General features: G+C 41.9%; 1 pseudogene; it reads right to left on the bottom strand.

The window, feature by feature from the left end:
- Positions 1–459: 459 nt before the first annotated feature.
- Positions 460–22,252, bottom strand: LOC147917916 (CD48 antigen-like; annotated as a pseudogene).
- Positions 22,253–26,111: the final 3,859 nt, after the last annotated feature.

The raw sequence follows: 26,111 nt of genomic DNA, 5'->3' as shown, positions 1-26,111 counted from the left end.
CCATTTCTCTATTCTTGGGTAGTGGGCTGGGCTGTGACATCCTGAAGGTCCTCTAGTAAAGACCCATCCTTCTCAGGGGCACCAGGACCCTCCCTATTCTGGGAAAGTATCTCTGTCCCCTGACCATCCCTATGCAGGTCCTGTCTAACCATGGGTGTTCCCTAATGGGGTTAAGTGGGTCACAGGTCAGAAATATGGCTGACCGCTGAAAAGTTCACCTCTCATACTTGGGTATTCGAGTAGCAGAGTCACTGCCCACAATCTGTGAAGTGAGAAAACTTTGGTGGGGAGCCCAGGGGAGCAGTTCATGCTGCTCTGCTGTCTCAGTGGGATGGGTCAGAAAGACTTGGGGTCTACACCCAGCTCCACCTTAAGGAGGGATATCTGGGGAATCTAGGGTAAAGGGTGCGGTGGGGCAGATCTTGCCAAGGCCCCTCATGGCTCCAGCGTCTTCGTGGTCTAGGCGTCCCCCTGGGGCTCTGCGCTTTTCCAGATCTTCTCCTAGATCATGTGGACTACTGGAACACACTTGGAGCTGTATGAATGGCAGCTGCCCTCCTCCATGTCTTTCTAGAATTCAAGCAGAGTTTAGGAGAGGTCTCGGCCTCCATCTGCCCATTGTCCTTCCCAGTACTGCTCCCTCCCTGGGGTCTCCTACATCCACTGGCCCTCCCCTAGGGCCCCAGATCCCAGTGCTCCCCTCAGGGTCTCCCTAGCACCTGCCTCTCTCAGTCTTCATCTTCTTCCTCATCCAGATCCACACTCCAGCCCCCAGGCTCACCATCAGAACTGTGGGAAGGATGCCTTTCCAAAGCCAATTGTTCTGAAGTGAACCTGGGGTCAAAGGCTGGGGTCAGGTCTGCCTCAGTCAGGCCTGGTGGGCAGGTAGGGGGAGGAGGTGGGACTACCCTGGCTCAGGACCTGTATCCCAAGTGTACATCCTTGCTGTAGCCATGACAGGTTTCCTCCTTTCTAGTCTCCTTGTACACTGGCCACTGTAACTTTAACGTTTCCTCTGCCAGACTTTCAATATGATCTCTGCACAGGAAGCTTGGAGGGTCCCACTAGCTGGATGTGCCATTGCTCATCCCCTCAGCCTGCCTCTCTTTTCTCTTCCTGGACTCCCAGAAGAGAAATACATTCCAAGAGGGAGAGGGAATGGAAGAATCTTGGGTCACCAGACTTCAGGGCATGTTCTGCTCTCTGTTTTGGGGTATGTTTCTCACACTGCCATAAGAAAACTCCTATTCATCCTTCAAGGCCCTACTCAGGTGTTCCCTTCTCTGGGATGCCTTTCCCAACTCCTGCAGCGGTTTCTTAATTTCTTTCTTTCTGTTTTGTACTTGAACCATTTCCTTTGTGTTTGCCTCAACTTCGGCACGTAACATGTGGCTTTATAGTTAGAAATTTACTCCTCTTCTTTTTTGAAGTATTTTCTAATAATTATTGACATAATATGTGTCATACACTGTGTTGATAACTTTACATAGATTCCCCCTTTAATTCTCATAACAGCCGTATGAGGTAGACACAATTATTCAGCATCTTACAGAAAGGCTCCCAAAATCAAGTCACTTGTCTAGGGTCACACAGCCGGTACGTGGTGATGCCCCACTGCACTGTAAGTTCCTTGAGGGCAGGAGCTTATTTTGTTTCTCACTGACACCCCCAGCACATAGTAGGCACTCAGTCCTAATGTGAGGGTTGAGTGCTGAGTGGCTGAGTGAGTGAGGAAGTGACAAGGAAGAGACTGTTCAGACGGAGCCCCATGTGAGCAAGCAGAGCTCAGGTGACTTGGGTGGGAGGGGGCAGCTGAACTCATCATTACACCTTCTTTGTCCATCAGTTGTTCCTGCCATGTAGTCCTAGGGAAAGTAGTGAGTTTGGTATTTTATGAAACCAGGGCCTGAGGCTCCTTAGTAGGGGCTCCCACGTCCTAACCTACCCTGGACAGTCCCTTTATATTGCGGAGTGACCCCCTAGGCTGATGGGGGAAGTGTGGTAACTGGTTGTAGTGACTGCAGGTGATCTCACTGCTCAGAGGAGGGGGTTGAACTGTGGTTTACCTACTCAGAGGTGGTAATCTTCTCAGAAAGGGCATGTCTGGCATCTAGCAAAAAACGGGCATCTATCAGCCTGAATGCGCTAAGCATGTCCAGCCCATCCAGGGAGGGGTCCTGAATCTGGGGGACAGGGCATTCCAGGGCCAAGGGATCATCAGTCCTTAATCCTCAAGTCCTTCTCCTCCCCTGCTTGGATTCTGATGGCTTATTTAGCCTTCCAGGCTCCTCAAGGCTGGGAAAGTGGTGCCCACATGCTAGTCTCATATTTATGTTCTGGGCGATGCAGCAGTCTCCATATATAGGTCCACTTTCTGAACTTGCAAGTTTAAAGACTATAATGAGTGTGTGGCCATTCACTGGGGTGGGGACCTTTTGGTTGTACCACATAAACTGCCTTAAAATGTTCCCCAGTCCCACCATATTCCCTGAGTCCACCCAGTCTTGTCCCTCCTCCATTGTCTGCTAGCCCATTTTCATCACACTTCCCAGAAGATCACACTCACCTGCCCATGGACAGATGTTCTCCAGGTGTAAGGTTGCATTCTTCTCGTCCAGAGGGTTGCTGACCACACAGGTGAGTGGGCCATTCGACTGGCTCAGGGGCAGGCTCAGGCTTAGATTCCCGGAGTTGGGGGCCGGTCCCAGTGTCTCTCTCTGCTCCAGCTCCCTGGGGAGACCATTGCTCAGCCAGGTCACTGTCAGGTTCTCGGTGCTCCTGGGGTCCCACTCTCCAGGCTGACATTGCACCAGCCTGATGTGTTGGATGATGAATGAGTCTGAATCTGGGGGTGGGGGATGGGCTCTGGGGTATGAGGGGACAGAAGAGAAATTGAACTTCAGGATTGGAGGACCACCCAAATGTATCACCCACTGTCACCAATGTGATGCTGCTGTGTAAGGTTTCTAACTACAGGCCTGGGGAAGGAACCTTCTCCCCTTGCCCAAGAGATTCTGGCTCCCAGCCCAGGGGCAGGTGATTGAGGCCCTTCCATGCTAGGTTATGTCTAGATAATTAATAAACATGATCTATACAATAACTTTATTATTATTGTATACATGATACTCATATAGATGTTAATAATTATATATATTCTTATATATAATAAATACAACATGAGAGGGATTAAGAATACTGTGGAAAAACATGTTAAAGTTCTTGTTTTGTTCAGAGGAAGAAAAAAATACTGATTATCTTTAAATGTTGAAGTAAAAATTTAATTTTAGTAACCAGTAGGATCGAAATACAATGTAGTATAACTTTAAAACTACTAGAAAAGTTTAGGCAAAAAAAACCTCTAGTAATAAAACAAAAGGTAAGAAAAAATAAGAAAAGAAACATAAATATAAAACATTAAATAAGATGTCAGGAGTGAAAAAAAAGAAACACATTTGAATGCATTTTATCCCCCTGTTAAAAAGCCAAGACTCAGAGGAGGTCAAGCCAGCTGTATGCCTTACCTTATGACTTTGAAAGATGGAAAAGAAACAGATGGAAAACCATAGATGAGGATAATGTCAACAAAACAATTGCAGGTGTGGCAATAGTCACAATAGATCAAATAAAATTTAAGATAGAAAACATTAAGCAGGCCAAATAGAGACATTTTAGATTAATATGTACCTAACAACATGGTTTGGAAAGGTATAAATGTCATAAAGCAAAACAAAACAAAATCAAAACACAAACACTGTTGGAAATTCAAGGAGAAATTTTCAAATCCACTATTCCTATAGTGGTTATTTTCATAAGGTGGGTAGACCTAACAGATTAGAGGGGAGGATGTAAAACAGGTAAAAACAGACAGTAATGGCCACGTGGCCCATCTGGTAGGCGGCTCACTCCACACTCAGCCCCACTTCCCTCCCCGTCCTTGCTTCATCTGCTGTAGAATTTAGAAAGCTCAATTCTTAGTTTTGGTCTTTCTTACAGCTGCACTGGTGCTGACCACTGAACAATGGGGAATCTGCTGGTGGGAGGAAAGCTCTTCACTCCTGAAAAGACAAGGCCTCACGACGAGAAAGACTTTCCCCTTGTCCTTCTCCTCTGTGCTCTCTTTATTGTGGAACGAGGTCTGGAGCAACAGCCACCTTGGGACCACGAGGCAACAAGCACGAAGACAGAAGTCTACATGCCGAGGACGGCAGAGCAGATAGAGAGAGCGAGCCAGGGTTCCCGTGACTGTGCTGTGCAGATGGACAAATGCCAGCAGATGCTGTCTCTTGACTTGTTATGTGAATAAAATAAACCCCCACTTACCTAAGCCTTTGAAAATCAAGTTTTATGCTAATTGCAGTCAAACATATTCCTAACACATTTATAGATAACAATTAAAAAGGAGATTTTATCAGCAAAATCAAAGTTGAATTTTAAAAAACAGGCCAACCAAATGCAAAAATATTGATATCTGACTAAAAATTAAAGCTATAATAAATGTCACTAGGAATGAACATTGGTACATAATGAAGAAAAGATATTAAAAAAATTATAAGGAAACACGATGTACAACTACACACCAATAAATTTGAAAATGTAAATAAAATAATCCTTTCCTAGGAAAGTGTAAATGATCAAAATTCTATTAAGATGCAGCAGCAAACCTGAGTACACCCACAGCCTTAGAAGAATTGAGAAAAGTGGCCAAAGATCTGTCCTTATAAAGGCATGAATTGCATATGGTTTTGGGGGCAAGTGCTACCAAATGGTCAAGGAAAATAAAATTCCTGTGTTATACACTCTGTTTCAGAGCTTAGAAAAAGGCAAAATGTTTCTCAGGTCACTCTGAAAGGATAGTTGAACTTTAATACTCACATCAGACAAGGAGAATACCAAAACCCAAACAAGACAAAACACACTTGCAAATCCATGGGTGAATGTCAGTTATAAACAGAGAACTTACAATGCCTGAAGTAAATATTATCAAACACAGTCACATGATACATCATGATCAAGTTGGGTTTATTAGAGGAATACAAAGATAGTATAATTAGGAAATTTATTAATGTAATTTACCCCATTAGCAGACGAAAAGAAAAAAATAGCTAGCATTTAGGAAGCAGGTAAATATTTCCAAGCACGGCTCTAAGGACTTTACATTAAGTCATTTAATCCTCATAATAAACCTACAAACGTACCTGGGTCAGTATGTCAGTAGAGTCATCTAAAGAGGGGTAGGCAAACTTTTCTGTAAAAGGTCAGATACTAAATATTTTAGGCTTCATCAGCCATATGGTCTCTGTCACAACTACACAACTCTGCCATTATAGAGAGAAAGCAGCCAAATACAATGTGCAAATGAATGGATGTGGCTGTGGCTGTGGCTGTGTTCCAATAAAACTTTATTTATAAAAACAGACATTGGGTTGGATTAGATCATGGTTATAGTTTGCCAGCCCCTGATCTGGGACAGTTACTAAAAATACAAATTTGTGGGTTCTTCCCAAGACTCTTTGAGCATGTGCCTGGGGAAAATGATATTTTTAAGTAGCTTCCTTAAAAGATCTGATTTAATGAACAGATAATAATTTAAATATGAAACTAAATGGACTGTCTATTACAAAGTGTTATGAAGCACAGACAGGTGTTTAGAAAGCTCATGATCTTAGATATTTAAAGAGTTCACTCAATAATTGGCTTATATGAATCTTTACTATGCTGTTTTCAATAGGCGAAGGAATATTAATCAGGCTTGAATAATCAAAAATCCTAAAAAACGTAGGTGTGTTTCTGTAGGTATCCTTTAAATATTGCTTTAATCTATTTGGTTAAAGGAATACAATACCTCTGTGCCTACTGGGAGCTGTACAAAACCAGGCAGATGCCAAGGAGAGTAGGGAATGGACCCTGCTCTCAAGTGGAGAGTAGACCACACACAAATAATTGTAGTGCAAGGCAGAGAGAAATATGATTTGTAAAAGAATTAAGAAAAAGAAATTTGAGACTTCAAAATGGAAATACTCATTTGATACAGATCTGAAAATCCTTTTCTTAGGACATGGCAGTTCTGAAAGCCGTGAGGGAGAGAGAGGCTATATTTGAGAAACAATGTGTTCGGCTAGAAACAAGGCTGGAGTGAAGGCATCAATTTGTCGAGGGCCTCTAATGCTGACATGAGTACTTAGTTCTACAGGCAATGGGGAGAGAGCCAGTGTTGTTGGAAGATTTAATTTGGGCACTGCTGGGTTGTGAGAAAATGGAAAGCAAGACAAAAGGAAACCAGCAAGTAGCACTTCTTTTTCTGGCAACTCCTCTTCTGCTCCAACCTTGTGTTTTTGATATGATTGTCAGTCACAGCACCCTGATCCTGGTTACAGGGTTGGGCACAAGTCCCAGGCTTTGCCAATCAGAGTTCACCCTGCCCTGGCTAGTGAGCCCTCTAGGGGCTGTCTTGACCCAAGCCCAGGCAGTAAGAGTCCTTCCCTGGTATTTTCCATGTGGAATGGACAAGGAAATTCCCTTTGCTCTCTGAGTTGGACCTATAGTTGCAGAAGGCCATGTTCCCTGCTGTGTGGAGAGGTCCAGGAGAATAAAGCTGACAGAAAAGAGAGATAGAGAGATGCTGAGACCAAAGATGTGAGACTGTATGGCTCCTGACAGAGAGAAGAGAGTGCCCATCAGCTTTCCAGTCGCTGTGAGCATGAGGCCCAGAGGAGCTCCTGTATTCATCTTCCTCCTAGAGATGTTTTTTTTTTTTTTTTTTAATTTTTTGTTTATTGCAGTAACATTGGTTTATAACATTGTAAAAATTTCAGGTGTACATCATTGTACTTCTATTTCTGCATGGACTACATCATCCTCCTAGAGATCTATGTATCTTTATAATCAAAACCCTCCTGAAATTTATACAATGTTATAAACCAATGTTACTGCAATAAATAAACAAAAAAACAAAACAAAAAAACAAAACAAAACAAAACCCTCTTATTGACCTAATCTGAGTAGGTTTCCATTTCTTGTTGCCAAAAGAGATAGGATGAGACTATATTGGTATGATGTCACTCAGAAAGCTATGCAAGGAATTCATCAGCCCAGGAGACAGAGACAAGATCAGGAATCAGGAGCTGAAGGCCAGGGAGGCAGCGAGTGTATTCTCGACCCTTCATGACGGATACCCCAGCTTGGATAGTCAACCCAGTCAACCCAGTCTCTTCTTATAAGCTTTCCCATCTCCCGTGTTGGAGTCCTTCACCCCTCTCCTGCACCCACTAGGTGAGGATTAGCTGATTGTGCAGGGGAGGTGTGGGAGATGGATATTCCCTAAAGAGCCACCAGCGTATGTCAAGAAGAGAAAGGGCCAGGTGGGTGAGGTGAGGGTAGCTAATTTGGAGCATGGCTCATGAAGGAAAGTGTTGGGAAATGAGGCTGGAGGGGCAGCTAGGGACCAGATCCTGTGCGGGATTGGACTTCTTTTCCTGAATGCCATGTATCCTGTAGGGGAAGGGGATAGAAGTATTATTTGTTCTAAGCAGGAGAATAACAGGAAGGGGAATAAAAAAAAATATTTTTAAAAGATCAAAATATCAGCAGCTTGGAGGTGATTTGGAAGGGGGAGGAGAGCAGAGGGAGGGAGGCCAGTTAGGAGGCTGCTGTGATAACTCAGCAGAGGAGATGGAGGGTGAAGGCAGAGACCACCAAGGGGAGAGAGCCCTGGCAGGTTGGATACCCCCAGGCTCAGCTCCCTCTCCTCCCTTTTTGTGCTTTCTCCACTGCACATCTGCCCAGGTCTCTCTGCTTCCTGGGTCAGTGTGTTGGGATCCTCATTGGCCTGGGAACTCCAGGGCATAGGGGCTGGGTCTCCTCCTGCATCTTCAATTTGGAGAGATCAGGACTGCACTTAGTCCTGTGATCTGTCTAGCTGGATTTCGGGTCAACCTGTTAAAAGCATTTTACCTAATGACTAGTCCTAGCATTCAATTTCCTTCTTGGTGTTTTTTCTTCATCTTGTTGGGTGTCCAGTTTTCTTGTTTTGTTTTTGCCAACATTTTTGGGTCATTCAAGAATTTTTTTTTTTTTTTTTGGTGAGGAAGAGTGGCCCTGAGCTAACACTTGTGCCAATCTTCCTTTATTTTGTATGTGGAATGCTGCCACAGCATGGCTTGATGGGCGTTGTAGGTCTCTGCCTGGGACCTGAACCCCTGAACCCCAGGCCACTGAAGTGGAGCACGTGAACTTAACCACTATGCCACAGGGCTGGCCCCCCAAAATTTTTAAATCAGTGTTTGAACCAACCAATTAAGGACATTTCTGATATAATTGCTGACAAGTGAATTTCACATGTTGAGGTATATGGGGTAACTATTTGGGTTCAAAACTGATTAGGCTTGAACTAAAAAACCTGACTTATGGCCTATCAAACATACATTTTACATCTGCTTAACCATTAAAGTAAAGAATACATTCTCGTAAGATAAGAATCCATATTTCCCCTCCTACACCCTGTTGGTAACTCCCTACTGGTAACACCCAGATTAGTCCCTTTCCTGACGTCAGGGTCACATTGACCTGCTAATGTGCAATTGAATACCTCTTTGAAATTTTGATAAAAATGTATCCTGGGTGTGTTTAACGTATGTTCTTTGTTCTAAAAAGATATAAGACTGTACTGAAAACCATACTTCTCCGGAACGCTTTCTAAGGCCTCCCTGGGTTATAATCCTCACTCTGGCTCAAGTAAACTCATCTTTTTTCTCTTGTTTATAGAATGGTTCTTGGTTATTCTGTGTCAACATTACTTATTTCTAATAATCAAATTTGCAGTATTTTATGACTGAAGAAGTTTTTTTTATCCTTTTGGGTGGCTCCCCTCACCCCCCAATTTCATGTGCATTTTATACCTGTTAAGAAATTTTAGCTAGTTTTTCCTGAGATATAATCTATAAAACTTAGTTTTATTTTTAGGGCATCAGAAGAAATACAAAAACTCCTAAAAAATAGTTTTTTTTTTTTTTTACCTGATTTTAGGCTAACTTACTTTAGATAAAGTGGTTGTTGGAATGCCTGGTTGGGGCATGGTCCCACATCTTACCACATAAACAGAGTCTAAAGTCTTCCTCCCCGGATTTTCCTGAGTGGAATCTGCTTTTCGCTGTATATAGTCCATTCATTCCCAGATTGAGATTTCTAATGCTCAAGAAAGCCAGCTCTGCTAGGCTGAATGTGTGCTTGTATTTTTCTTCAAGGTCACCCCAATAAGGTTTATGGGTATTAGGTTTCCAGGACACCAGAATTGGTTTTTTCTCATCTTCAGAATCCTAAATCCACTCAATCTCTTAGATGTTAGGAGACAAGAAGGAGTTCAGTTGTGGTTGGACAGGTCCCTTCCAGTCCTGGGGTCTTTGGACCCCAGGATGAGCTCGGGTCTTTGACTGTCTGGGAACCTGGCAAAAGAATAGCTGAGATTAAGGAAAGAAGCAGAGCAAACATTATGCTGTATGTACTATCTGCTTTCACATCACATTAATTTTATATTTATAAAAAGAGAATTATTCCTATTTTTACAGACAAAGAAACAAAGCTGAGAGGTAACTTGCTTAGGCATTGGTCTTGCCTAGAACATGGCAGTTTTGATTCAAGCACACATCTGTCACCCTCCCAGACTCACGTTCTTTCCCTTTCTTGCAGCTTGCACCAAACATGGTCATTGATCTTGTTGCAGAAAAAAGAAACTGAAAATATTAAAGTTGATAACCAATAATCCAATTTTCCCATTAGTTTGTATACACTAGAGGAAAATCATTTCAGCTTTCTCTGCTGTCATCATTTTTCCCTCAACCCACTGCAGTATGGATTCTGGCCCATCACTTCTTTGAAATTGCTCTTGACTGGATCACTAATAACCCCCTAAGTTAACAAATTCAATTGAAACTGGTCAGTCCTAGTCTTACAGGACCAATTTTTGGCATTTGACATGTGACTATTCTCTTTCTTGAAATTCTACTTCTTTGATACAAACTTTTATGCCTCTGGGCCCTCAGCCTGCTTTCAGCCTGACCTGGGGTCCTCTAATCAGATACACCTACCCTAGACTTTCAAACACAAGCTAGTGACATGAAGGGAGAAGACCCACAGGATCTGCGCTATTAAAAATGGCAGTCGTGTCAGCAGCCATATCCATTTTCCTGAGGCAATGGTTGCAGCATTTCTGGAGCAGAGCATGTTTCCAAAGTCAGTGGTGTTGGGGTTTGAGCTATGATGTCTGTGCCAGGAGTGACAGAACAGCTTCTTCTGGACCAAGTCTGGTGGTATGACTCAGGGTGTGGCTCTGGATGAGTGGTCTCAAAGCCTGGTCATCTGGACCCCTCCAAGGTCTGTGGGCCACCAGCTGGACTCTAACATATACATCTTCAATTAGTCATTTGATTTCTCTTGCTTGTAACCAAGAGCCCTGACTGACACTTAGGATAATGTGATAGAATAGTGGTGGTTTGGTGGAGATGTGAGGTGTGGGTGGTTCATTAAGAAAGTCTCCTATGAAGGCGTAACAATTAAGGTGAGTCCTGAATGATGACAGGACAGAATGAATTATTCCAGGCAGAGGAAAGCGCATGTGCAAAGTTTCCACTGCAGAAATGATCTTGGCCTGCATGTGCGACACAAAGAAGCGCCATGGCTGGAGCAGGAGTGAAGAAGAGATCTGAGGACAGGAGACTGGGAGGCAGGGAAGGCTTTGCAGGGAGGGTAGGGAGTTTGGATGTAGTCTGAGTGCAACAGGAAGCTGCCAGACGGTTTTTAGCAGAGTGATATCGTGTGATTTACATTTTTTTTTCTTTTTTGTAGAGCCTGTTTTCAATGTGCTACTCTTTTATTATTATTATTTTTTTATTTTTTATAGTTTTATTTATTTATTTTTTTTCCCCAAAGCCCCAGTAGATAGTTGTATGTCATAGCTGCACATCCCTCTACTTGCTGCACGTGGGACGCAGCCCCAGCATGGCCGGAGAAGTGGTGCCACGGTGCACGCCCAGGATCCACGCCCGGGATCCGAACCCGGACGCCGGCAGCGGAGCGCGCGCACTTAACCACCAAGCCACGGGGCCGGCCCGTGATTTACATTTTTAATGATCACTCTAGGCTAGATACCATCGGGAGAATGGTTGATAGGAGGGCAAGATTAGGAAAAGGGATTCCAGTTAGGAGGCTCTTGCAACAGGTTAAGTGAGAGAAGGATGATGGCAGGGGATGGGGAGAAGTGGAGAGATTCAGGAAAAATTGGGAGGTAGACCTGACAGGGATTGCTGATGGACTGGATGTCCGAGTCAAGGAAAAGAAGAATCAACGATGACTTCTAGGTTTTTCGGCTTAAGCAAGTGGGTAGATGGTGTGACATTTATTGAGCTGCAATTATTATTAAAGCCTAGAAAGGAGCGGGATTGGAGTGAAGGGAGGCATAAAGCAAGAATTCAGTTTTGGGACATACTAAATTTGGCCTCCAAGAACAGATGTGAAATAGGTCATAGCGTATAAGTCTGAAGCTCAGGGGAAGGTCAGGGCTGGAGATGTGGCCCTCACCCTAGTCAAGCACTTAAAACCAAGGGATTAGCTAAAATCACCTAGGGGGAGATTATAGCTAGGGAAGAAAAGAGGGTATAGCACCAACCACCATGAAGAGAGATGGAGAAGGAGCAGCCAGTGGGGAAAACTCGATGAGCGCAGTGTCACAAAAGCCAAAGAAGGCGTTTCGAGAAGGGAGGAGTGGGTACTGTGACAGCTCTGCCTTTTGTACTTTTGTTTTCCTCCTTGGTAGTGCCAAAATTCTTTTGTGTTTCTTGATTTCATTAGTATTTACCCTTGTAATACATATATTTCTCTGCTGTTATATTAAAATATTCAAATTATACCCCTCTGTCCTCTATTTCCCACAGCTCACCACCACTCCAAGTAGGATGAAAACACAGAACATTCACTAGCTCACATTCTCTGCCCACCTCACGGTCTTCTAATATCCCTACCCCTCTCCCTGTAATAGTCTTCCAACTTAGAGGCTTTACTGAAGCAGTCAAGTGTTCTCTTTCTAGACATTATTAGATTTTCTCCAAAAATATGACTTCTTTATTTCAAGAATCTTTAGTTTTCACTTAAATCACAAATTCCCAGTCACATTACCATCATCAATTTTGTTTAATTACAATTGTTGAGTGGTTCTTTTCTTACCACTGTTGACTCTACCTTTCTCTACTCTGGAGATCTCTGTTATGATGAATTTATTATTTGATGGAGAAATTTTTGAGGATTTTCCTCAAATGGGTTCCGTGGGTGATATATTCTCTGAATCCTTACTTCAGTGCTAATATTTTCTTTTACCCTGACAGTGAGTGACATCTAGCTGATTTGTGAGGATTTGTCAATTACTTTCCTTTTCTTTAAGTAGTACATAGTATCTTTCACTTGCATCAAGCTTCCATTATTGCAGACAAGCAGTGTGATTATTTTTCCTTTCAAAGTATTTTTCCTTTGGAAGCTTTCTAAGTTCTTGTTATTTTTTGTCGTGTTTAAAGAATTATACCAGCTACTCTTAGGTGCATGTGTTCTTTTTTCATTGAATTGAGATTCTCATGCATGCAACTAACTCTATAAAGTATGTATTTTTAGTGGCATTTTATGTATTCACAATGTCGTGTGACTGCCACCTCTCTCTAGTTGCAAAACATTTTCATCATCCCAGAAAAACACCCCATACCCATTAAATATTTACTCTCTTTTCCTCCTCCCCTGAATTATATTATCCTAGAAAATCGTCCATTTTATCTCATTTTTCCATGTAGTTTCATAAAGTTAAGCAGAATAATTTTTGTTTAACTTCCTTTGTGTATGTGGTTATTTTCTGCTTTTCTTTTCTTCTTTTGGGTATTTAGGCTTTCAAGGGATGGTTTTTGAAAAACTAGAAACACTCAATTACACTTTTGTGCTATGGCAATAAATTAGGGGATGGGGTTATCTCTTTCAGACAAAATAAAGTAGGAGACAGTTTGTTCCCCCAAAGCGATGTTTGGTTATATAAACAAGGACGGGATGAATACATGAAAAGCAATAGTACGTATTGGAGTATATGAGAAAGCCATTCAGTTTAAAGCTATTTCAGCCTGACCTTGTTTTTCCAAAAGGGCTTGATGTGGCCTGTTGAGCATGCATTGAACATCTGCTTTAAACATTTACTATGTCCCAAAGACAAGAATGATGCCCTTAAAGATAAGGAAGTAACTTCCCTCCATATCACTGTTTCTTTAAGGATAAGCATCTCTTCCTGGGGCCTCAGAATTAATTACTGACCTGATGTGTTTGCTTTGTGACCACTGACTTGCTGACCACTGACCTGCTGTCCTAGCTAAGCATCTTGTGACAGTAGTAAAGGAGATATTCCTGTCATATGTGATGTATGCTCTTTGTTCCAAGGTGGTATATAACCACTCTGTACACCCCACTTCTTTGGTGCCTTTCTTTTCTCAGAGAAGTAAGGCCCCAGGCTATAGTGCTCAAACCTGGCTCATAACAAACTCACCCCAATTTTGATTTATAGATTGATTATGGATTATTTGCATTGACAGACCTCAGTCATTAAATATAAGACAAGTGGCCAGGGTTCAGGAAAAGGTAGGAATGAGGGAATTTCCCTAAGACCAAGAACTTAATGAAGAGAGATGACTGAGCTTCACATAGCAGTAAAGTAAGATCTATATATCCGTGTGGTCTCAAGCTGCGTGACTCCTGTTTTCTCTCTGTCTCCCTCTCTTTTCTTTTCTTTTTTTTTTGGTGAGGAAAATCAGCCCTGAGCTAACATCCATGCCAATCCTCCTCTTTTTGCTGAGGAAGACTGGCCCTGAGCTAATATCCGTGCCCATATTCCTTCACTTTATGTGGGACGCCACCACAGCATGGCCTGGCAAGAGGTGCATTGGTGCACCCCCGGGATCTGAACCCGGGCTGCCAGCAGCAGAGCTTGCACACTTAACTGCTATGACATAGGGCTGGCCTCTCTTTCCCTTTTTTATTTAAAGAAATTTATTAAGTTATTTCTCACAGGCTACAGAAAAGATTCCTTACCATGAACAGGGTGATGGAGTTCCAATTTATAAGAAAACTGAGAAAAATCACTAGAGAAAGGTTGGTGCCACCCTCTTTATAAGATCCAGTTTCTTGATTTCCAGTTATCTTCCTAGTGTACATAAACACATAAAACATACAGGAAGGACCAAATCCAATAATGACTGAAAGACTGGGTAAGGGCAGTGCAATTACAGCCATTTTCATCTCTCATATACCAACACATCTTGTGCCCTGCCTTGAGGACACATGCAAATATACTTTCATAAATTTTTTCCCTTGTAAATTTTTAAGGAGCTAAAATTAATTATGATTATATGATGCCATATCCTTTGACTATTTTAAAAATTGTTCTTTTAAATAAAGGACAAGAGTTCACTAGCTCAGTCAACTTCATTTCTTAAAAAAAATGAGTTAATCATGAACTCAGAACTACCTGAGTCTGCTTTAACCCAAGATGTGTTTACAGGAAAGTGTTTTCATTTTGTCAGTGTTTAACGGATAAAAAGGACACTGTGGCTAGAGCCACAGGCCTTCTCGCACCTCCTTTCTTTCCCCTGTCACATGAGACTCCATGCAGCCTGGTAATGGGTACCCCAAATCTGCTTAGAATTCAGATAAGGCTAATGCCAGCTTAGCCAAGGCACGAACAGCTGCATTTCCTTCTCTGAGGGACTTATTGCCCTCAGTGGTTATGTGGCATCCAATAGCACACAAAGGGAGTGCTGCTGGATGCAGAGGCAGCTTCCTGTGCACCCTCTCCCTGCCACACTCACAGCTCTCTGAGAATGGTGACAAATGCTATAATGGCAGAGCAGTGGAAGTGCTCTGGGAGCACTAAGGAGCCAGCCTAGCTATAACTACATCTCAAGAAAAAAAACCCCAGCAGGACTCCCTAAACTGCTCACTAACCCCACAGACTCCATGACGCTAACCAGGAAATGAGAGCATTTGTTGAGAAGAAAAATGAAAAAGGAGGTGATGTCAACATCATGGTGGAGTAGCTGTTCCATCAGTCTCTCTCCCCTAAGATACAACCAAAAGGACATTCATTAACCAACAGAAGATATCCACACAGCACAATAGGACATCTGAGAGATCCACGAAGTCATACATCTGAAGGTGGGGGTAGTGGATCTCCAGGAATCAGTGGAAGCAGGTGAGTTGATCTCCCACCCTTTCCCAGCAGCAGCGATCCAGGTCACGGGTCCACATCCAGTGGCTGGTGTGTGACTGACTCTAAGAGGAGGTGGAAGAAGAGGCAGGACTCCACATGAAGGTTTTTGCTTTTGGAGTTGCATACCAGCCCATGGGAATGCTCTACACCAAGATAGCTCAGCCACTGCACGCACACCTCCCACCAAGCCCAGCAGCCAAGGTGGGCTGCCAGTGAGTGCAGAGCAGGCTTGCATGCATGAATGAAAGTGCCCCACCTCTCCCCTTCCACCTGGTTCACCATCTTGGACAGTCAGCCAGGGCAGCCCATCCCCACCAGAGTGTCAATGCCTGTGTGTGTGATCCGCCAAGCAGCAGTGGCCAACAGGCAAGTGCAGACAAGCCCTATCAGCATAACTTCCAGTGGATGGGCACAACTTCCAGCAGATGCAGTGGGTTCAGAAAACACAGCTCCTACCTGCTCCCAGTGGTGGCAGGTGGAATCTACAACCAGCTACCACTGCTATGTACCAGCAAATGTCTACTTCATCAAACACCATGAAGAAATACATTATCACTCCAGATCAGATGGAAAATGACTAGTCTCCAGAAACCAATCCTAATGTCACAGAAATTTACAATCTAAATGACAGAGAATTCAAAACAGTTATCATAAAGAAACTCAATGAGATAGAAGAAAACTCAGAAAGACAGTTCAATGAACTCAGGAATAAAATTAATGAGTAGAAGGAATTCTTCATGAAAGAGATTGAAACTCTGAAAAAAACAAAACGACAGAAATGTTGGTGATGAATAACACAATGAGTGAAATAAAAGACAATTTAGAAATCTTAAAATACAGAGCTGACATTATGGAGGACAGAATTAGTAATTTAGAGGACAGAAATATAGAAATGTTTCAGGTGGAGGAAGAGAGAGAACCAAGTCTTACAAAAATGAAGAAATTCTCTGAGAAATATCTGACTTACTTGGGAAATCCAACATAAGGATTATAAGTATTCCAGAGGGAGAAGCAAGGGAGAAAGGAGCAGAAAGCTTGTTCAAAGAAATAATAGCTGAGAACTTCCCAAACCTGGAGAAGGAACTGGAGTTACAATTAAACGAAGCCAACAGAACTTCTAATCACATCAATGCAAAAAGACCTTCTCCAAAGCATCTATTAGTGAAAGTGGCAAAAGTCAATTACAAAGAAAAAATATTAAGGGTAGCAAGGCAGAAGAGAATAGTCTACAAAGGAACCCCTTTCAGGCTTTCAGCAGATTTCTGAGCAGAAACCTTACAGGCTAGGAGAGGGTGGAATGATATATTCAAAATAGTAAAACACAGAAATTTTCAGATTGGAATACTCTATCCAGTGAAACCACTCTTCAGATACAATGGAAAAATAAAAATTTTCCTAGATAAACAAAAGCTGAGAGAGTTCATTTTCATAAGACGCCCCACACAAGAAATAATAAAAAATGCCCTCATATCTGAAACCAAAAGGAAAAGGTTTACAAAGCCTTGAGCAAGGAGATAAATAGACAGACAAAATCAGGAAATTGCAGCTCTCCATCAGAAGCAGTTAGCAAACACTTAATTATGACATTAAAGGTAAAAGGAAGCAATGCATTAAAAATAACTATAAATACTTCATTTTAATCACAAACTCACAACACAAAAGAGAATAGTTTGTGACAACAATAACTTAGAGAGGGAAGAGGAAAGGGATGGAACCTGCTTAGGCGAATGGAGACCAGAGGCTATCGGAAAATGGACTATCTCATCTATGAGAACTTTAATACAAACCTCATGGTAATCACTAAACAAAAAACAGAACAGAGACACAAATGAAAAATAAAGAGAAAACTGAGAAAACCGTCAGAGAAAATCACCAAACTGAAATGGCAGTTGGAAATACATGGGACAAGAAACAAAGGAAATATAGAACAAGCAGAAAAGAAGAGTTAAAATGACAGTATTAAGCCCTCATATATCAATAATCACTCTAAATGTAGATGCACTGCATTCTCCAATCAAAAGACACAGTGTGGCTGGATGGATTAAAAAACAAGACCCAACAATATGCTGCCTCCAGGAAACACAACTCAGCTCTAAAGACAAACATAGGCTCAAAGTGAAGGGATGGAAGACGATACTCCAAGCAAAAGGCAAATGAAAGAAAGCAGGTGTTGCTATACTTATATTAGACAAAGTAGACTTCAAGATAAAAAAGGCAATGAGAGACAGAGAGAGGCAGTATATAATGACAAAAAGGACATTCCAACAAGAGGACATAACACATAAATCTATATGCACCTAACACAGGAACACTGAAGTACAAAAAACAACTATTAATTGGCCGAAAAGGAGATGTTAACAGCAACACAATAATAGTAGGGGACCTCCACACCCCACTTACATAAATGGGTAGGTGATCCAGATAGAAAGTCAACAAGGAAACAGTTGAATTGAATGAAAATCTAGACTAGATGGACTTAATAGTTATTTATAAAACATTCCATCCAAGAACAGTAGAAAACACATTCTTCTCAAGTGCACATGGAACATTCTCAAATATAGACCATATGTTGGGAAACAAGGCAAGCCTCAATTAATTTAAGAAGATTGAAATCACGTCAAGTATCTTTTCCAACCATAATGCTATGACACTAGAACTCAACTACAAGAAAAAAGCTGAGAATGTCACAAATATGTGGATACTAAACAACACACTACTGAATAACCATTGGATCAATAAAGAAATCAAAGGAGCAATCAAAAAATATCTGAAGACACATGAAAATGAAAATACGTCATACCAACTCTGATGGGATGCAGCAAAAGCGGTTCTAAGAGAAAAATTCATAGCAATACAGACCCACCTCAACAAACAAGAAAAATCTCAAATACATAATCTTAAAGTACACGTAACAGAACTGGAAAAAGGAGAACAAACAAAGCCCAAAGTCAGCCGAAGGAGGAAATAATAAAAATTAGAAAAGAAATAAATATAATAGAAACCAATAAAACAGTTGAAAGGATCAATTAAACTAAGAGCTGTTTCTTTGAGATGTTAAAAAAATCGACAAACTCTTAGCCAGACTCACTAAGAAAATAAGAGAGACAGCTCAAACAAATAAAATTAGACATGAAAGAGGAGAAATTACAATAGACACCACAGAAATACAAAAGATTATAAGAGAATAGTATGAAAAGCTATATGCCAACAAATTGGATAACCTGGAAGAAATGTATAAATTCTTAGACTCATACAACCTCCCAAAACTGAATCAAGAAGAAATAGGGAATCTGAGTAGACTAATCACAAGTAGAGAGATTGAAGGAGTAATCAAAAACTTCCCAAAAAACAAAAGTTCAGGACCAGATGGCTTCTCTGGGGATTTCTACCAAACATTCAAAGAATATTTAATACCTATCCTTCTCAAACTATTCCAAAGAATTGAAGAAGATGGAATCCTTCCTAACTCATTCTATGAAGCCAACATCACACTCCCAAAACCAGACAAGGACAGGGGCAGGTCTGGTGGTGTAGTGGTTAAGTTTGGTGTGCTCTGCTGCAGCAGCCTGGGGTTCACTGGTTCAGATCCCAGGCATGGACCTACACCACTCATCAAGCCATGCTGTGGCGGCAGGTCACATACAAAATAGAGGAAAATTGGCACAGATGTTATCTCAGGGCCCATCTTCCTCACCAAACAACAACAACAACAGCAACAAGAAACCAGACAAAGACAACACAAAGAAGGAAAATTACAGGCCAATATCACTGATGAACATAGATGCAAAAATCCTCAACAAAATATTGGCAAACTGAACACAGCAATACATTAAAAGGATCATACACCATGATCAAGTGGGATTTATACCAGGGACATAGGAATGGTTCAACATCCGCAAATCAATGTGATAACCACATTAACAAAATGAGGAATAAAAATCACATGAATCATCTCAATAGATGCAGAGAAAGCATTTGACAAGATCCAACATCCATTCATGATAAAAACTCCGAATAAAATGGGAATAGAGGGACAGTACCTCAACATAATAAAGGCCATATATGACAAACCCACAGCCAACATCATACTCAACGGTGAAAACTGAAAGCCATTCCTCTGAGGATGGGAATAAGACAAGGATGCCCACTCTCACCACTCTTAGTCAACATAGTACTGGAGGTTTTGGCCAAGCAATTAGGCAAGAAAAAGAAATAAAAGGTATTCAAATTGGAAAGGAAGAAGTGAAACTCTTACTGTTTGCAGATGATGTGATTCTGTATATAGAAAACACTACAGAATCCATCAGAAAACTGTTAGAAATAATCAACGACTACAGCTAAGTTGCAGGGTGCAAAATCAACTTACAAAAATCAGTTGCATTTCTATACTCTAATAACTAACTGGCAGAAGGAGAACTCAAGAAAACAGTCCCATTTACAATCACAACAAAAAGAATAAAATATCTAGGAATACATTTAACCAAGGAGGTGAAAAAGCTATACCTTGAAAAGTATAAGACATTGTTGAAAGAAATCAAAGATGATATAAAGAAATAGAAAGATATTCCATGCATATCATGGAAGAATAAACATAGTTAAAATGTCAATATTACCTAAAGCAATCTACAGATTCAATGCAATCCCAATCATAAGCCCAATGACATTGTTCATGGAAATAGAAGAAAGAATCCTAAACTTTATATGGAACAACAAAAGACCTCGAATAGCAAAAGCAATCCTGAGATAAAAGAACAATGGTGGAGGCATCACAATCCCTAACTTCAAAATATACTAGAAGCTATAGTAATCAAAACAGCATGGTACTGGCACAAAAACAAACACAGATGAATGGAACAGAACTGAAAGACCAGAAATAAAACCACACATCTGTGGACAGCTAATCTTTGACAAAGGATCCAAGAACATATAATGGAGGAAGGAAAGTCTCTTCAATAAATGGTGTTGGGAAAACTGGACAGCTACACGCAAAAGTGGAAAGTAGACCATTCTCTTACATCATACACAAAATTAACTCAAAATGGATTAAAGACTTGAAGATAAGACATGAAACCATAAAACTAGAAGAAAATATAGGCAGTATACTCTTTGACATAGGTCTTAGCAGCATCTTTTTGAATACCATGTCTATGCAGGCATGGGAAACAAAAGAAAAAATAAACAAATGGGACTACATCAGATTAAAAAGCTTCTGCAAGGCAAAAGAAACCATGAACAAAATGAAAAGACCACCCACCAACTGGGAGAAAATGTTTGCAAGTCATAAATCCAACAAGGGGTTAATTTACTAAATATAAAAAGAACTCACACAACTCAACAACAACAACAAAACAACCCAATCAAAAAATGGGCAAAGGATATGAACAGATATTTTTCCAAAGAAGATATACAGATGGCCAACAGGCACATGAAAAGATGTTCAACCTCACTAATCATTAGGGAAATGCAAATCAAAACTACAATGAGATATCACCTTATACCTGTTAGAATGGCTATAATTACCAAGACAAAAAATAATAAATGTTAGAGAGGATATGGAGAAAAGGGAACCCTCATACACCACTGGTGGGAATGCAAACTGGTGCAGCCCACTATGGAAAATAGTATGGAGGTTTCTCAAAAAATTAAAAATAGACATACCATATGATCCAGCTATCCCACTACTGGGTACTTATCCAATGAACTTGAAATCAACAATTCAAAGAGATCTATGCATCCCTATATTCATTGCGCATTCACAATAGCCAAGATATGGAAGCAACCCAAGTGCCTATCAACTGATGAATGGATAAAGAAGATGTGGTATATATATATATACAATGGAATACTACTCAGCCATAAAAAAAGCATCGTCCCATTTGCTTCAACATGGATGGACCTTGAGCATATTATATTAATTGAAATAAGGCAGACAGAGAAAGACAAACATGATTTCACTTATATGTGGAAGACAAACAAACATATGGATAAAGAGAACAGTTAGTGGTTACCAGTGGGGAAGGGGGCTGGTGGGTGGGCGAAAGAGGTAAAGGGGCACATATATATGGTGACAGATAAAAATTAGACTATTGATGGTGAGCATGATGCAGTGTATATAGAAACTGATAAATAATAATGTACACCTAAAATTCCACAATGTTATAAACCTTTATGACCTCAATAAAAAAAAAAAAAGTAAGGAAAGAGAATTCAGGTGGGGTAAGGCACTAAGGGAGCAGCTATTTCCCTACTGGGAAATGTAAACGGAATAATTTTCCTAGAGGCTGGGGTGGGGGAGACAGAAGTTGTGAGAGAAATTTCTTTTAAATAGCAGAGGTTCCCCTATTCCCTTAGTTAAGAATTCAGAGGTCTGGGTGTGGGAATGAGTGTGAGGGAGGGCTAGGAGAGAAGGGCAATGCAGCCTGAGTCCCCAGCTCTCTGCAGTCTGAGACAGAACGTGGTCTTGGAGTTCTTAGATTCCTAGTGTAAGACTTAGTAGTTCTGAGGTCTCAGGCAAGTTAACTGGCCTCTCTGAGCCTTGGTTTCCTCAAATGTAAAATGAGGTTAGTGTCATCTACCCAATGGGGCTACATAGAAAGCCAGATTCCTGTCATATGTCACAGTGCCTGGTGATTAGCAAGGGCTCTTCCATTGTCTTGCCCTCCAAGCCTCATTATACCCCCAGCCCCTCAGGAAACATGTGGTGATGTAGGCTGAAATGAGAGAATGTATGTAATACTCTGAGTATGAGAGCCCTAGCTCTCTTTCCTTCCCACTCACCCCTCAAAGACGCTTGAGGAATCAGTATGTTAACACCATACAAGCCCCAGCTGTCCACCAATCCCAATCACGCCTAACTCCTCAGCCGTCCGCCACACCCTCTCTGGAGCGGTCCCACTTGTTCTGCGCCTCAGGGAGAATGAGGCTGATTTGGAGCATCAGGGTCTGGCAGGGGAACCAGCTGTTGCATAAGGAGTCCATGACTGCTGGGTGAGGAGGTAAGACCTTGGCTCCTCCTCTCCCTGCCCCCATCCCCCCTCCCATCCCCATCCTCCTCTTGAATCCTCTCAGCACACACTCTCCTTGCCTGATGAACCAAAGGACATATAAATTTTTAATAACAAGGGTTTTTATGATTATAATCCATGTTGATTTCATAAAATTTGGGAAACATAGAAAATTGTACGGAAGAATAAATTTCACTTGTTATCTCACCTCATAAAGCTAACCACCATAAACATTTTTCTCCCCCAGCTTTACTGAGATATTATTGACATATAGCATGTGTAAGTATAAGATGTAAAATGTGATGATTTGATACAAGTGTATATTGCAAAATGATTACCACAACAGATAGCTAACATCTTTGGCCTCTCACATAATTACCATTGTTTTGCATGCGTGATGATAACATTTAAGATCTACTCTCTTAACAAATTTCAAGTGTATAACACAGTATTGTTAATTATAGTCACCATGCTGTACACTAGATCCCCAGAACTTAGTCATTTATAACTCGAATGTTGTTGTCTTTGACCAGGGTCTCCCCATCTCCCCCAGTCTCCAGCCCTGGTAACCACCAGTCTACTCTCTATTCCTATGAGTTCAGCTTTTTTAGATTTCATGTATAAGTGAAAACATAAAGTATTTGCCTTTCTCTGTCTGACTTATTTCACCTAGCATACGGCCCTCAAGGTCCATCCATATTGTCACAGAAGGCAAAATTTCCTTCTTTTTATGGTTCAATAATATTCTATTATATATATATATATATATGTCACATTTTCTTTATCCACTCTTCTGTCGAGGGACACTTGAGTGTTTCCATGTCTTGGCTACTGTAAATAACGCTGCAATGAACCTGGGGGTGGCAGACAGATTCTCTTCAAGATCCTGATTTCATTTCCTTCAGTTATACACCCAGAAGTGGAATTGCTGGATTTATAGGCTCAGCCATTTCTCCAAAGAGCTCTAGTTCTTCTCATGGGGAACAGTATTAGAAACTAAGATCTGGGCACTGGTTCTGCTTGATGCTACTTGAGGTGGTAGCACTTTTTCAAGTGTCAGGAATTGAGAGTGAGATTTCTCATCCATAGACACAGATTCCACCCAAATCCACAGGCCTCATTATAGTCCTGCTTCTTTGGAAATGAGTAGTCTTTAATGGCACAAAGCGGTCAGGAAATTATCACAAGCATCTTTAGAAGTCAGAGTAGTTAAAATTGGGGGCCGGCCCTGTGGCTTAGCGGTTAAGTGTGTGCGCTCCACTACTGGCAGCCCCGGTTTGGATCCCGGGCACGCACTCACGCACTGCTTGTCTGGCCATGCTGAGGCGGTGTCCCACATACAGCAACGAGAAGGATGTGCAACTATGACATACAACTATCTACTGGGGCCTTGGGGAGAAAAAGGGAAAAAAAAGGAGGAGGATTGACAATAGATGTTAGCTCAGGGCCGGTCTTCCTCAGCAAGAAGAGGAGGATTGGCATGGATGTTAGCTCAGGGCTGATCTTCCTCACAAAAAAACAAAAACAAAAAACACAAAAAATCCAAACAAACAACAACAAAAAATAAACAGTAGTTAAAATAAAAGCCACCAAAGGAAATGTCATTTGGCCCACAAATATGAAAAAGTTGATTATTAGGCAAGGAAAACAGAGTGAGAGTCTATGGCTTATTGCTAGACTAGCTAAGTAATAGCTATAACACAGATGGCATTATAAAGGCCTATTGATAAAAGCCATCAAAATTGTATTGGAAGGACTTATTGACTTCTGGCATGATACCAATTGACCTACCCCCCAGTGAAACTGGTAAAATTATTTAAAAAAAAAATTAAAGCCTCTGGAAATGGTCCTTAGGACAAACAGCAAATGAAGAAACATCTATTCAAGAAAATCTATGAAAACTCCCTTCTCTTGTGTAAGCAGTGTTCCTGTTTTGCTCAAATCCTTTGGGTGCAGGCCTTTGGGTGATTCTGAGCTCAGCCACTAAGTGGCAACATTGTCTGACTATGGTTCAGGACCCACTCCCCTGGGAGATGGAGGGAAGCAGTGGTGTTGTGCCTGTTGGTGTTGCCCTGTGCTGGCTGCTTCTTGTACTATAGTTATTTAGTCCTCCCAACAACCTTGTGAAGTAGATATTATCCCATTTTACAGATAAGGCCATTGAGGATCTGTCAACAATTACACAGCTTAGTGGTAGAAGCAGGAATGGAATCAACATCTGTTTGTCACTGGAGTCTTGCTTCCAAGCCTGCTTGGCTCTCAAAGAAAATGTCATTCTTTGCCCTCAGAATACACAGCCTCATGGGGAGGAAGATAGGATGTGAGGTCCCCATTTGAGCTCAGGTCAGTGAAGGAGGCATGTTGCTGAGGAGCACCCAAGCCTTAGCTTTGGTTATTGAAGGGGAGAATTAGGTTTTAAGGTGGAAATCAAATACAGTTAATACTACTCCTGTGAATCCCTTAGGATGCTGCTATATTGCAGGCTGACCTACCACCCTCAGCAAGTTTTTCCTCCTGCTCTGGAAGAGATGCCTTTTCTTCCTGATGAAAATGTTGGCTGGTATTAGGGGCCATGCTGTAGGAAACATGGGTCCTGCATATTGAAACCTCAGATTCCCCCCAGACAGTGGTGTGCTGAAGCCAGCTAGAACTGGCTTGTGAGAGCTGGTTTCATGCATCTTTTCCCAACTCTGCATTCAGTGTCATCATGCTGTTAGTTTGAAATGAGTCCTAGTGGGCGTATTTACACCACAGAAATTGTCAAATGTTAGAGACCAGGGCTTTTTCCCCCTGAGGAGGCAGCTGGTAGGCACTTACCATCATACCACTGCCCACCAAAAAAGGCTGGTGGGAGCAGAGAGATGGACCAAGGGACCCGAAGGGAACCCATGGATTTACAGCTTCCATCTCAAGCTCACTCCAAGTCCTTTCACTTTTGAATAGAGTAAATACTACTAGAGTAGAATTGCTGCACAATTTAAGTTTCTATTTGTACTCTGTCTCTTCTTTTTTGTTGTTGAGGACAAATAACCGATTTGAGTAGTAAAAGATGCATATGCTGTCCTCACTGGAAGGCAAGATGGCTGACATTGGAAGTTGTCTTTGGGTCCAACTCATAATGGAGTCCTGCCTGGGTCCTGGGGAAGGGAGGCACCTAGCCAGAACAGAGTGGGCCTGTTGTTAGCTGGGGAAGGACAACGCACATATCAGTGCTCAAGGTCTGTGGGGACAACTAGCAGAGAGGAGCTCACCTTTGTTTTCCCACAGAACGCTGTGGTGTGTGTCCTCTGGGGCAGGAGGTCTGTCAGAAGAGGAGGTGCTGGGTGAGCTCATGCTCCTGTGAAGCCGCTTCGGGCTCTGTGAAGCAGCAGATGGTGACTGGGATGGGAAGGGAAGGCCCTGGCAGTGCCGAGACACAGGTGCGTTCAGTAGATATTTGCTGAGTAGAAACCAGTGATGGCTGCCCCTTGTAGTTTAGCTGAGAGCTGCATGTCTTGTTCAGAAGCATATGTGACACCCCAGGGTCCTCACAGGCAGGGTTGAGAAAATGACACCTCCACTCTCAGGTGCAGACCTGCAATTGCACCAGCCTGAGGGGCCTCCTCACCTCACCTGTTCACAGGGCCCGAGTCCTGCATCAGAAGGGGGAGGGCAAGAGCCAGTGATGATTGTTGATGTCACAAATGACTGACAACTTGGTAAAGTGCTGTGACAGCCCAGCACAGAGAGTACCTAATTCCATCTGAGACAGGACAGGGCAGGCCTGCAGGGAGGCCATTTGAGCTGCTTCTGGGAGGGTCAGCAGACATGTGACAGGGGACAGGCGGGAGGGT

The sequence above is a fragment of the Ceratotherium simum genome, chromosome 2, assembly GCF_057802395.1.
Source record: "Ceratotherium simum simum isolate JZ-2026a chromosome 2, ASM5780239v1, whole genome shotgun sequence".
NCBI lineage: Eukaryota > Metazoa > Chordata > Mammalia > Perissodactyla > Rhinocerotidae > Ceratotherium > Ceratotherium simum.
This window is presented reverse-complemented; position numbering and strand designations above follow the sequence as displayed.